A 14,317-nucleotide genomic window follows, 5' to 3' on the forward strand; every position below is an offset into this window, starting at 1 on the left:
GTGTTGTGTTTTTCAGCTCCATCAATTCACTTATATTCCTCTCTAAGTTGTCTATTCTTGTTAGCATTTCATCAAATCTTTTTTCAAGGCTCTTAGTTTCTTTGCATTCGGTTAGAACATGTTCTTTTAGCTCACGGAAGTTCCTTATTACCCACCTTCAGAATTCTGATTCTGTCGTTTCATCACATCCTTCTCCATCCAACCTTGTTCTCTTGCTGGTGAGGAGTTGTGACCCCTTGTAGGAGGAGAGGTCTTCTGGTTTCAGGTGTTTTCATCCTTTTTGCACTGGCTTCTTCCCATCTTTATGGATTTATCCACCTGTCGTCTTTGTAGTTGCTGACTTTCAGACTGGGTCTCTGAGTGGACGTCCAATTTGTTGATAATGAAGTTGTTTCTGTTTCTTAGTTTTCCTTCTAACAGTCTGGCCCGTCTGCTGTAGGGCTACTGAGGTCCACTCCAGGCCCTGCTTGCCTGGGGATCACCTGCATCATCTGCAGAACAATAACAGCCGCTACAAGTTTCTTTTTCTGCTATCTTTGTCCCAGAAGGATACCCGCTAAATGTCAGTCTGATCTCTCCTTTATGAGGTGACTCTTTGGATATACAGGGGTCAGGGAGTTGCTTGAGGAGACAGTCTGTCCTTTACATGAGCTCAAGTGCTGAGTTGTGAGCTCAGTTTTTCATTCAGGGCTTCTGGGCAGGAACGTTTAAGTCTGCTGGAGCAGAACTCATAAACGCCTTTCCCCGCCCCCCCCAGGTGCTCTGTCCCAGGTAATTAGGGCTTTTTGAGTTTCCATTATGCTGCTGCCTTTTTTTCAGGGCTGCCCTACGCAGCAAGGAGGCAGCCCAGTCACTGTCTACCTGCAGAGGCTTTGCTGAGCTGCTATGGGCTCCGCCCAGCTGTCCTGTGAACTTCTCTGCAGTCCTGTTTATATGGGTGTAGTGAGAACTGTCTCAGCATTGGTGGCCCGCCTCTGTAATGGCGGACTCTCGCTGTAATGGCAGGTTGCCTTGGCAACGTCGGGCTGCCTCGGCAACGGTGGGCTGCCTCCGTAGTGGTGGAATGCCTCGGCAATGGCTGACACCCCTTCCCCACAGAGCTGGACCATCCCAGGTTCAGCTGTGCTTGCTGTGAAACTCTCAATCCAGAGTTTCTGGTTGCTGTTCTTTTGTGGGGGTGGGACCAGCCGAGCCTGATCACCTGGCTCCCTGCCTCAGAGCCTTTTGGTTTTTAGTTGAACAGTCGATTATCTCCCAGGTGTTCCAGTAGCCTGCTGAAAATGCACCGGGGTCTTTGAGATTTTCCGTGTGGCGACCCACTGCGCTGGCTTTTTTTTTTTTTGCCTGGGAATCTCCTGGCCTGGCTCCCTGTTTCAGACCCCTTTTTAGACAGATGAATGAGTGACTGCGCCTTCCCAGGGCTCCAATCGCCTGCTAAAAGTGCACCCAGACCAGTGTATTTTGTATGGAGAACTGCTGTGCTGGGGCGCCGCAAAGCAGCTGCGGGGGCTGAAGCAGCCGCAGGACCAAAATGGCTGCCTCGGCTAAAACAGCCACGCTGGCAACCCATGGGGCATCTCTGCCTGGGAATCTCCTGGTCTGTGGGCAATAAAAATCTGTCTGGAAATGCGGTGTCCACTCACCCTCTGCGCTTTCACTGGGAGCTGCAATCCTGAGCTCTTCCTAAATGGCCATCTTGGATCCGGATCCGTGATGAAGTACAGCTAGTGCTCAGCTTACGACCATGGTCAGGATCACGGACCGGTCGGTACACAATTTGGTCGTAAGTTGAGTAGGCTATATGTACAGTTCAAATGGTGCACGCGAAGATGGTAGTGCTGCCGGAAGCTGGTCCACACTGTCGTACGCCCAGCTGGGCAACGTTTGTGCTGCCAGACGCAGAGCAGTCATGGCTAGTGATTGTGGTTGTAAAGTTGAATGGTCGTAAGTTGCATAGGTGGTAAGTCGATCAATACCTGTAATTTTAAGCCCATTTGTCCAATTTATGTTTTGCACAAGAGGAAGCCAGGGTGCAGAGAGATTAAATGACTTGCTTAAGGTCACATGCCAACTTGAATTCTACTGTGCCACAGTCCCCCGACCACATAGATGAGATTCAGTGTTCACTAATCGAAACATAAATTTCTCTGTGTTTCTAGTGATGGCTAAAATACATTTTCCATCTTTTAAACTGTTGGTCTCCACATAAAGGGAAATTTAAAAATATAAAAATTATTTCCTAATATACACGTTAAGGGAGAACACCAACAGCAAAGCAAATGTGACAAGAATTCCACTTTTGTCTGCTTCCCCATGCTGTGTCTGCACCTTCCATCAACAAGTGCAACTACTTTCACTTGCAGTGATGCTCCTCACATGGAAGGCATCCTTGCAGGCTGGCTTTCTTGATGCTGTCTTTCAGGACAGATGACAGTGACTCAGGAGCTGTGCTTCTCAAGGACAGGGACTGAGGCTCCTAGCCTCGAATCCCATTATAAAGGAAGCTCTTGAGAGAAGCATTCCCTGCACAGCATCAGACAATATGACAGTATCATGAGACAGTATCATGATATAACAATGTCATGAGATCCTTCTCCTATATACTTCTTAGGAAGTGACACCATAATGACAAAAATATATGTGGGGCATTTTGGGGGTGCCATATGCATCTTAAAGAATCTGAAGGAAGGCCCTTACCTTCAAAGCAATGACACATTCCAAAAATTTGCATACAAATCCATAGGTTCAAACTGAGGTCCACTAAACCAAGATCCCAGATTTATTAGGATCCCATTCTATCAGCAGTCCAAGAAATACTGGGAATCCATTGTACCAGCAGTCTGAGCAACTTGTATGGTGAGCCCCATGCCCTGTGCACTTGTACTTCCTGCCACCTTAGCCAGCTGCCACGGACTCCTTCCCTTATACTACTCTTGATTGTTCTGACAGAGTCTGACTGGTCAGCACTGCACACACACCACTACAAGAGCACAGCCCTGAGAATGGACAGCCTTTTGAAATGAAGTCATCTGAAAGTCTGTAAGTGTCTGGGTGTGGGGGGGTTACTTTATTGTAATTTTGATTAAGAGAAAGTATAAAAAGCACCAGAGGCTCAAAGTCAAAAAGTCATACTAGTCTCATCCTCGGACTGATAAGCAGAATAGGGAAAAGGAAAGAAAAGAAGGAAAGGAGGAAAAAAGAAATGGAGGCACTTGATTTCAAGTACCCTAATGTGGCAAAATCACAACATTTCATAACTTTACCTTCTTTTCTGTGACTCTACCATGGAATCACAATAAACTTCCATCTACTGTAATCTCTTATTAAACACCAGCCACCATATTCAGCTTTCTGCCAGATAAAAATCTCAAAGGGAAAGTAAGATAATTCAATGGTTTTAATTTAGGAAATATCACTATTAGTGGAGAGCAGTTTGGAGATCTCTCAAACAACTAAAAATAGAACTACCATTAAACCCAGCAATCCCATTACTGGGTATACACCCAAAGGAAGCTAAATTCTCCAACCAAAAAGACATGTTCACTTGAATATTCATCATGGCCCTATTAACAATAGCAAAGACATGAAATCAACCTAGGCGCCCATCAGTAGTAGACTGGATAAAGAAAATGTGGTACATAAACACCATGGAGTACTATGCAGCCATGAAAAATAACAAAACCATGTCCTTTGCAGCAACATGGATATTGTTGGAGGCCATTATCCTTAAGTGAATTAATACAGAAACAGAGAACCAAATACCACACATTTTTCATTTATAAGTGGGAGCTGAAAATTGGATGCACTTGGACATAAAGATGGGAACAATTTCAGCATCACACAATATTCCCATGAAACAAACCTGCACATGTACCCCTTAAATATAAAAGTTGATATTTCAAAAATAAAGTTAAAAAATATCCTTTTTACAAGATAGTCCAGAATACAGACTAATCTCAAAGTTAATTCTCTGCAATAAACCCTTTCTTTCAGAACAAATAATCAAATAGTTATTGACCTTAATCTTACACATTATTTATGATTCAATACAAAGTGCTCAAGTTGTTCTTGGGCTCTCTTTAACAAGACTGCTGTAAACGTAAGCTGTGCCAGCTAAAACCAAAATTTCAGTGTACGCAAGTGGAAAAGGCATCAACATTTTTTCAAGGGTCAAGTGCTAGGCTTTTAGTCCAGTACCTTCTATAGAATGATATCCAAGGGGTTAAACACTTTACATGGTGGCAGTCCTGAAATCTACATTTTCTTATTAGCTTAATTCACTCCATATATAAATAGTGGGAGATTTACATGTGTATCAATATGCATATATAAATTTAATTTGTTCACTGTTAAGATTCTGCGGAAGGAGATCAGCATATGGAGCTGAAAGTACGCTATTAAAATAGTGCCCATGTATATGTATAATAATAATTGGCTTTTAAGGGATAGAAATAGAAAAGATAATCTACACTATCCTTGTCCAACTCTACTTTTGAGCGGATGTCCTTAAAAAAATTGGAAAATTCAAGGACAGTGATGGAAAGGAATAAGGAAAGAGTTTGATGATTTTATTAAGAAATAGCTAGTGGCCAGGTGTGGTGGCTCATGCCTGTAATCCCAGCACTTTTGGAGGCTGAAGCGGGCAGATCACCTGGGGTCAGGAGTTCGAGACAAGCCTGGTCAACATGGTAAAACCCCGCCTCTACTAAAAATACAAAAGTTAGCCTGGCATGGTGGCACATGCCTGTAGTCCCAGCTACTCAGGAGGCTGAGGCAGGAGAATTGCTTGAATCCAGGAGGTGGATGTTGCAGCAAGCCACGATTGTGCCAATGCACTACAACCTGGGTGACAGAGCAAGATTCCATCTTAAAAAAAAAAAAAAAAAAAAAAAAAAGAAAAAAAAAAAAAAAAAAAATAAAAAAAAAAAAAAAAAAAAAAAAAAAGGAATAGCTAGTAACTGTCAAATTAATTATACCTATGAATACAATTTGGTTGGTGACTAAAGTGTTTATTTTGCCTTATCACAAAGACCAGATATTGTAGATTTATATAAATCACTACTTTGCAAAAAATTTTTATATCAGAAACAAAAATTCGCCAGGTCAACTTTTACTGATAAATATCCCATCTGCATGTATGAACAATCCTGCTGCTCTTAGTATTTTGTGATTGAGAGAAGTTATAGTGGCAGCTTACAGGTGCTACCAGCTGGAGAATTTACAGGTTGGAAATGAGGATGCAAAGGGATTCTTCCTGCTAAAACCAGTAATCTTACAAAAAGAAAGGGCTGCTTTGACTTAAATATGCATGTATTAATATCCCTCAACCAGCACTTGCTGTCGATACGATCATTATGATATTGAGCTCCCTGAAGCCTAGGATATGACTTTTGTTTTTATCTTCACTTGACTTCAAGAAAGTTTTTTCTTTCTTTTTCTCTCAGAACCTGTTTCCTCATATCAAAATCAGACCTGCAAGTAGGACATCTTCACCTGTTTGCATTCCCTTTTCTTATTTCTTAGAAGACATGCTAAGAAAAAGAAGGAGGGGGTATATGTTATAAAGCCAGTTGAAACTGGCTGATTTCTATTCCAAGTTTCATAATTATAGACTACATTATAGATACTAACAATTTTGTATGGATGAACTAGTTAACAAACCCTATAAAAGCCAGCAATTAAATTGTGCTGTACAAAGTGCTGCTTTTTAAACATAAATATTTTCAAAAGGGACCTGGAGATGAAGTTAGAATACATTTTTATGTGATCTGAGGATCATCAATCAATGAAAAATAACCTGTATGTAAATTACTTCAGTTAAAACAACAAGGAACATTTACAAGTCATACAGGAAACAGTATTTTTAAGGTCTACTGTTTTTTTCTGTTTATGAAAGTCACATAGGCTCATTTTAAGAAATTTAGAAAATTCAGAAACATACAGAGAAGACAAAAAATAATAATCCTACCACCCTCAAATAGTATCTAAGAAATTTTCATGAACATACAGAATTTCAGATTTCAAGTGTGTAGTTTTCACTGTGCTTGAACTGTCCTAATATCCTCGGCATATAATCTGCTATAATTTTTCTGGGGCTTGAATTCTAATTATAAATCTGGTTCTGAGTCCAGTTCTATCTAGTCTAAAATGAGTGACATTGTTGCTAGTAATTATAACGGCCCAGCATCTTCACTTTATTGTAGTTCTATACTGTGCTTGTATAGAAACAACTAACAAATTTATACTCAACTGTATATGGCAGAAATTATATGCTATAGAAATAGTCACATATTTGGGGATTCAAGGTTTGCTTGTGAATGTTAATTTCTATATCTCCTTCCCCATTTTTTGTCTGCCAGTCTTTTAATAGCAAAATATCTTAAAAAAAAAAAAAAACCTAAGGGATAGAATTGTACTGAAAACTGTTAGCTTCTATAGATGTTTTTACAATAGAAAAGCCTTTCCTTCCTGCCCCTACATGGGCAGGTCGATTTTCATTGAAAACAGCTTCAAGCTGGTTCTAATATTTACTCACTTATGCAGGAGCGTTCGTCAGCATGCAGTCTCTATCCCGTATCACATTCACAGTGGAAGCAGCCCAGAGTGTTAATACAGCGCTGCTGGCAGCCTCCATTCACCGTCGCACATTCATCAACATCTAGAGGAGGAAGACAGATGGTCAGGATTACAATGTCATTCCAATGTCAGCTTGGAAGAAATGGCACAATGTTTCTTTGATACACAGTATGTGTTATATTGTAAAAAGGCACCATCTCTGTTGCTACAAATCTTTGCTTGTTTGATCCATTTTGCTTCATCATGTAAACAAGAAAATGTACATAGAAACTTTACTGAGCTTTTTAAAGCCCGTCAATGATGAGCATAGGGATTGCTCATAATTCTCCGTTCTTCAAATATTGGTTAATTAGACAGATCTGAGATACAGGTATTTCCTTGGGGAAGGAAAACTGGAAGGGAGAAATTACAATAAGCCACTCTATTAGGAGCAGCACACGCTAGTAGATAAACACCTATAATGATCTGGCACTGCTGAATAAAGCCAGCAATAGAGTTAAGACCTTGAATCTCCTTCTCATGTGCTATAATGGACATCAGGGTAGAGATAGTGAAATTAAAATGAAGCCATGGTTTGATGTTCTTAAAATTATACATTTGGGTCATTGATTCAGCTTCTTTCCTCTCACTTATGATGCCATTTTCTGAAATATCATGTTTATATGAGTGGTTACTTTAATTTTAGAAAAAAATAGAAAGAGGTCCAGATTCATGATCACCTACGTCTTATGATCAGCCAAGGTCATGATAAATGAATGTAATGTTCATCTTCTGTTAGAAAAGAAAAATCAATTTATCTCTCAGAAGCTACGCTTCCTTGTTCCCTTTGTAATCAGTACTTGCGTATCTAAAATCACAAAAAGAAGATATCCCAAACTTAGGAAGGTATTTTCAGGTAGCTGGTGGATAACGAAATTCTAAATGTTCTTGTTTGGGGATTTATTTTTAAATAAAAACCTATGGCTTTTGACAAAGAAATAATCATCTTTCAGAGAGATGGAAATTTAGCATAGGAAAGCATGTATCTAATGCATAGAATGCCCTTATTTTTCCTGCTCTCAATCTCAGATATTCCAGCAAGAATATTGGAAATGAATATTCTTCACTAAAATATAGTCACTCTACTAGACAATCAGCATTACAACAAGCAACATTAATTCCACAGGGCAAGATCCTTATTCAAGAAGACACCAAAATAAAGAAGCACTACTATTGCAATGACTCATCATAGCACCTTTTCAGGCTAAAATCCTATGATCTGTATGTAATGAGTGCTTTGTACTGTAATAAAAACTAGAGAATATGACCTGAGGGAAGCAAAAGAGTTTTCTTTTACTTGGCATTGTATTTTTTAATCAAACAGACAAAACATATACAAAGAGGATATTAAGTCATCAAACAAGTACCATATCTAAAAACTACTAGTTCTGGATATTTTACAAATTTTATACAATTTAGTATTTTCCTTCAAAAAGATATTTGATGTAATTCCTGATTTTTAAAAGGAATCTTATTTTAAAGATAAGAATGATTGACTTTTCAAAATGCTAGGATTTTTATTATGTTTTGAGTCTGCAATAACCAACCTGTGGGTCTTTTTCTTTCTTTTTTTATTATAGTTTAAGTTCTGGGATACATGTGCAGAACGTGTAGGTTCGTTACATAGGTATACATGTGCCATGGTGTTCTGCTGCACCCATCAACCCACATCTGCATTAGGAATTTCTCCTAATGCTATCTCTCCCCTAGATCCCCACCCCCCAACAGGCCCTCGTGTCCCTGTGTCCATGTGTTCCCATTGTTTAACTCCCATCTATGAGTGAGAACATGCAGTGTTTGGTTTTCTGTTCCTGTGTTAGTTTTTTTGAGAATGATGGTTTCCAGCTTCATCCACGTCCCTACAAAAGACATGAACTCATCCTTTTTTATGGCTGCATAGTATTCCATGGTGTATATGTGCCACATTTTCTTTATCCAGTCTATCATTGAGGGGCATTTGGAACCAATCTCTAGGTCTTTTTCCTATAAACTAATGTTAAGCCAGAATTCTCTATTTGTACTTGTGTTTTTATGTGGGGCTCAATATTTATGCTAGCTAATTGTTTATTTTTCTGACTTTAGGGTATTATTCTGTGGAGTTAAGATATATTTTTTTTTTTTTTTTTAGATTTGGGGTTTTACCATATTGGTTATTTTTTTTTTTAATTTTTTATTTAAGGTGATTTTTTTTTTTTTTTTTTTTTTTTGAGATGAAGTCTCCCTCTGTTGCCCAGGCTGGAGCACAGTGGTGAGATCTCGGGTCACTGCAACCTCTGCATCCTGGCCATGGGCTGTGCTAGACCAAAATATTTTAGTCATATCTATGTTCTCATTTTTTACAAGAAAAAATTATCCAGGTGTTACTTATGTAATGAAAAGGAATTTTAAAGAAAACAATATAGTATGACCACCTCCTTTGACCCACTCACCAAACTTCAATCATTTTCTGACAAAAGAAACAAAGTTAGTGAAAATAAGAAAAATCACTGAGTCTATTCCAAAGATAAGAGTGGGCACAGCTTTTGAGAATGAGCTTTCTTTTTAGTAAGTTTTAATGTGTTTATATTCCTTTTTTTTTTTGAGACAGAGCCTCTGTGTCACCTAGGCTGGAGTACAGTGGTCCAATATTGGCTCACTACAACCTCCACCCACTGAGTTTAAGTGATTCTTCTGTCTCAGCCTCCTGAGTAGTTGGGATTACAAACACCTGCCACCATGCCCAGCTATTTTTGTATTTTTAGTACAGATGGAGTTTCACCATGTTGGCTAGGCTGGTCTCAAACTCCTGGCCTCAGGTGATGCATCCGCCTTGGTCTCCAAAAGTACTGGTATTACATGTGTGAGCCACCACACCCAGCCTAATGTGTTCATATTCTTAATCTGTCCCAGAATTTTAATTAAAGTACCATACTATAGTTGAAATAAGCATGCGCACACACACAGAAGCAAATCAAACTTCCTCTGTTTTTGAATCAGATCGTCCTGGGAAGGACAGTGTTGGAACTTATTAGCTAGTTATCTGGCCTTTCTGAGACTCAGTTTTCTCATCTATAAAATGATAGTGATGAACACATGTACTGTGCTGTGTTTTGTTCCTATTCATATCGAAGATTTTGATATGTGGTAATGCTTGAGATTATATGTGGAAATTAAACAATGTTTTTATTCCATTAACTAGTAGAGTTAACAATATAAGACCAAGAAGTGAGAGGGCATGGCAGGAGCAGTGAACAGTATAGAAATTCAGAGGCAGGAAGTCCATTAGGCTTAGGGGAAAAATGAGAATTGAGTGCATGAAGAGGAGCGTGGACAATGTAAAAGTACAGTGGTTTGTCTGAAATTTAGCATCTGGATTTGCCACACTGGAGAATAAGGTTGGCAAAAGGAGGTAAAATTGAAAAACAAACCAAAGTCACCTTTTATTTAATTTGGATGGCAAAGCATTCCTCTTCTTGATTTAAAATACGATACATTTCTGGGCAGGTTGAGACATAACAGGCTGTGTTCACACCACAGTAAAGCAAACTTATTAAAAGTTAAAAAAATCAATCATTTATAGAGTGGGACCAAATACTAAGTAATTGGTTTGACTTCCTTTTTCTTTTTGCCCTTTCAGAATACACTGAATTTACTGATTGGACATTGTGTAATCAATAGTTCTCAAACTTGGCAGCACATTAGAACCGCTTGGTAAGCATCAAAAAATACCAGTGCCAGGGTCCCACCCTTAAAGAGTCTGATTTAATTGGGCATGGCTAAGGCCTGAGTATGAGACATTTTTAAGATACCTAAGTGATTCCAATGTTTAGCCAGAATTAAGATTGTCCGGTGTAGTGTCGTAATTACCTAGGGCTTTTGTTAACATGCTGATGGTGATTTTGTAGATCTGCAACTGAGGTCTGATATTTTGCCTTTTTAACTAAATCCAAGGTAATTCTGATGTACTGGCCTGTGGACCATAAATTTCAACTAGCAAGAGGGTAGAAAGCTATCTGTTTAACCATCAATGTCACATGAACCACAAAGGTCATAATTTGGCTGGACTTCTCAGTTGTTTAAATTAGACCAGTTCAGTCCAAATTCCTAAATCTATACTCAGCTCAAAATATTTAAATATATATGTATTATAGAAAGCAAAACTATGCAATTTCAAGACAATTTTCACATGATCTGTTGTGAAAAATGATCTGCTTCTGTTAACCTGAAGGAAATGTTACTTCTTTTCTGAAGGCATACCTCTGATATCAGGTGAAACCAGGTTAAATAGCTATGATATTAGACATTTATGCTGGAACTGTCACAGGTTATTTTCTTTGCCATTAAGATTCTGCCCAACAGGGTTAAAAACCAGAAATTTCAATATTACATTAAAATGTTATTATCAAGTATACTTCATGTGAAGGAACAGTTTTTAAAAAATTCTCTGAGTTATATCTTCACGTTAGATGCTTATGGAAAGCCTTGCTCTTAGAATTGGAGTTCCAGGACACTGCTGGGAATAAGGATAAAGTGATTAGAATTTTCTCAATATTACCGCTGTGAAATGGACCCAAGAGTTCATGATTCTATGCTATAAAAGACTATCAAAAAGAAAAAACTATGCCTGCTATTTTTCCTTTTAATGTCCTTTCTCTAACTATTTTGGCTCTATTTATCTCTCAAAACAATTTCCTCAGATGGTCACACAATATAATATCTTAAAATAATGCACATTATTAGCAAATGTTTTTTGTACTTAAGAACTCCCTGAAACAACAATGACCCACTTTTGTTTCCAAACAATCAAAATTGTTTCATATTATATTTTTTAGATTGTGTGACCATTTAACTGAGAACCAGAGTAAAATAAATTATTCTTCCTTTGCCTCAAATACCTGTTGATTGAAAATAAGTGCTCGTGGCGTGCTTTATGTTGGAGATTGCATTGTAGAAGTGCAGGGCTTGGTGAAATATTGAAGAGTCTGGTGAAGATTCCGCTAGGTTTTCCATGTGGCCTTATTTTCCTGTGTTCTACTATAGTTGCAATCACTTTATATATCAAAACTGCTTATTTTTTTCTTAAAATTCTGTGTTGTCTGATAGAATGAATTTCTTAAGGTGTTAAAGATCCCATTACCTTAAACATTTTCTGGCATGGATTAGACACCCTATATATGTTATAGGGATGAATGAATGAATGAATATTTTGAGAGTCATCCACAGCGTTCAATCTTCTTATGCATCTATACTCACTAACGGAATTTCTCAGAATTGGGCTCCTTGGCTCTGTTTACCCTCTTTTCAGTCTTGGTATTTATTTTTGACTACTCACAAGTAGCTTGAAACATCTGGGTTACAAAATAATTTCTAAATCTTCTGATGAACAAATATGAATTGTGTCTGTAGTGAGTATTGACTGGTTGCTTATTTGGGATTCATCCATTTCCCTTCTTCTTTTATACTAAATAAACCTTGGGGTTCCCAAGATTTCCCATGGGAAATTTTACCTCTTTCACTTTAGAGATGTCATGTAATTTATGTGGGATTGATAAACACTGCCCCTCTTCCAAATCTAGGATGGACTTTATCTGGCATAATCTCATCTCTATTTACCAGAGTAGTTGGATCAGGTAGTCCCTTTATTAGCATATGGCTTTCTTCTGAGGAATGCATTACTTCAGATGAGATACAGTCAGTAGGAAGCTCAACATATAGGCTGGGGATCCTGGGACGTAGAGGCTCTCTTGCTCTGGCAATTGTAATGTATGGATGTGAGTCATTTTGCGTAACCACTTTGCTTCCATGAGTGAAGCTACACTAAAGGTAAAGCCAGTCAACACAGGACAAAACTGAAAAACTTAAAGAAAATTGGAGTTGGAGCCCTGAATGAACTATGCCTGAAGTCTTCCCTATCGCTGAACTTCTGTTAGGTGATCCAATAACTCCCTTTAATTGTTTTTGAGTTAAATTACTTTTGTGCTTGTAAACAAAATTATCTTTACTGCGGCATGCTGTAAGCTGGAGCAGCTTACGGTGTGACAAAATCACCAAGTGCAGCTCAAATGTAACATCTACTTTTAAAAAGATTTGTTGTCCTCTAATCTGTAAAATGTCTTAATCCATATTTCATAAAGTATATAAAAAGTCATACTTTCCAGTTGTTCTCTACAGAATTTATTGGAGGTATTATATTCTGTCAAAATTCAAATGAATTTGGAGATTTGTTCATCTTTATTACATGGTTCATCTTGGTTCATCTTGACTACAAATGTTAACTGTTTATAAAACTGCCTGTACAAAGTCATGATACACCTGACAGTGTCAGGGATGGTAAAGCTGCCTTCTTGAATGGTTTCCTCATGGTGAATGGTCTCTCTCTACTTATTTTTTCTCAACCCTTATCCTCTGTGTTTCCTTTTGTTCTTTTCTTGGCAGCTACAATCTCTGGTAACTTGAAACTCAGATCTAAGTGAGTAGGATTTAAATGCATGCTGGTAATACTGTGGATTTTATTTCCCTAATTTCTGCTATTGCTTCAAATTAAAAAAAGCTACCAATTTTCTAGCACAGGCATTCAGGAAACAATAACAAAACCCACTTAGTTCAGAAAAGAGGCAAATAGGACTTTTGAAGAGAATGACAGTACTAAGAAGGAACAAAGCTTAAAGGACTTATCTTGTGCTAAGTATAAGAGGAGCCCATGCATGTTCATAGAATAAGCAATTAGTTTGGTCTATCTAGAGTGAGAATTAAAGTGGAAAAAGATTTTGCTAGAGATGTGGCAGGGGCCCGATCATGGAGAGTATTTTATACTGCATTAAGAAATTATGGCTTTACTTTATAGGCAGTGAGCACTAACAGGGTGAAGAATACACAAGAGGGGTGGCAGGCTGTAGGCAGAGAAGCCAACCAAAAACTATTGCCAAATTCCAGACGAAAGATGATGAGGACCTAAGCTAGTAGCAGTAGAAATAGACAGATGTGGACAGATATAAAAGAACTTAAGGAAAATAAATCAATATGACTTGGTTATTAAGTGAAAGTGATAGAGAAGAAAGAGTCAAGGTCAACTGCCTTGAATAACTGGATAGATGGTTGTGGCACAACAGAGCACAAGAGAAGAAACACTGCATATTAGATGAATAGTTCAGTTTTAGAAATAAATATTTTGATGGGCAAGTACATAAATCAAAAGACCAATTTTGTTATCCACTGGTTATTATCTCTCATAGTCAAAAAAAGAAAAAGCTAGTTAAGCATCCTCCAGTAAATGAGGAAAGGACACTTATCTGCTCAGGAACGTATAAAAAGGACAATTTCAATAAATAGCGCACCCTCTCTGTTCACATGTATAAATGTGGCTCTGATTAGATGATGAAATATTATCAGTTTATAATTTCTGGTTTTATCTCTGCCTTGCTTGACGACCACATCCATTTTCTTTGAATTATCAAAAGAGACAAAAAGTTGGGGATGTTATTAGGCAATTGAATATGTGGACTAAAATCCGGAGAAAAATGTGAGCTGATTTTTCATCTACCGTTTACCTACATACACAAGCCTGAAGACCATCCTGGTCAACATGGTGAAACCCCGTCTCTACTAAAAATACAAAAATTCAGCTGGGCATGGTGGCGTGTGCCTGTAATCCCAGCTACTCAGGAGGCTGAGGCAGGAGAATTGCCTGAACCCAGGAGGCGGAGGTTGCGGGGAGCCGAGATCG

At 38.3% G+C, this 14,317-nt stretch overlaps 1 protein-coding gene across 3 annotated transcripts in view; it reads right to left on the bottom strand.

Annotated features, from left to right (window-relative positions):
- The window catches only part of LOC119467420 (putative EGF-like and EMI domain-containing protein 1), a 558,651-nt gene that overhangs the window by 100,385 nt on the left and 443,949 nt on the right, over positions 1–14,317 (bottom strand). For all 3 annotated transcript variants that reach the window (XR_005195958.1, XR_005195959.1, XR_005195957.1), the window contains one exon: positions 6,536–6,658. The gene's annotated coding sequence lies outside the window, so the exon portion shown is untranslated. The remainder of the gene's footprint in view (positions 1–6,535; positions 6,659–14,317) is intronic.

Source organism: Cebus imitator, unplaced genomic scaffold (genome assembly GCF_001604975.1).
Source record: "Cebus imitator isolate Cc_AM_T3 unplaced genomic scaffold, Cebus_imitator-1.0 Scaffold287, whole genome shotgun sequence".
In the NCBI taxonomy this organism is placed as follows: domain Eukaryota; kingdom Metazoa; phylum Chordata; class Mammalia; order Primates; family Cebidae; genus Cebus; species Cebus imitator.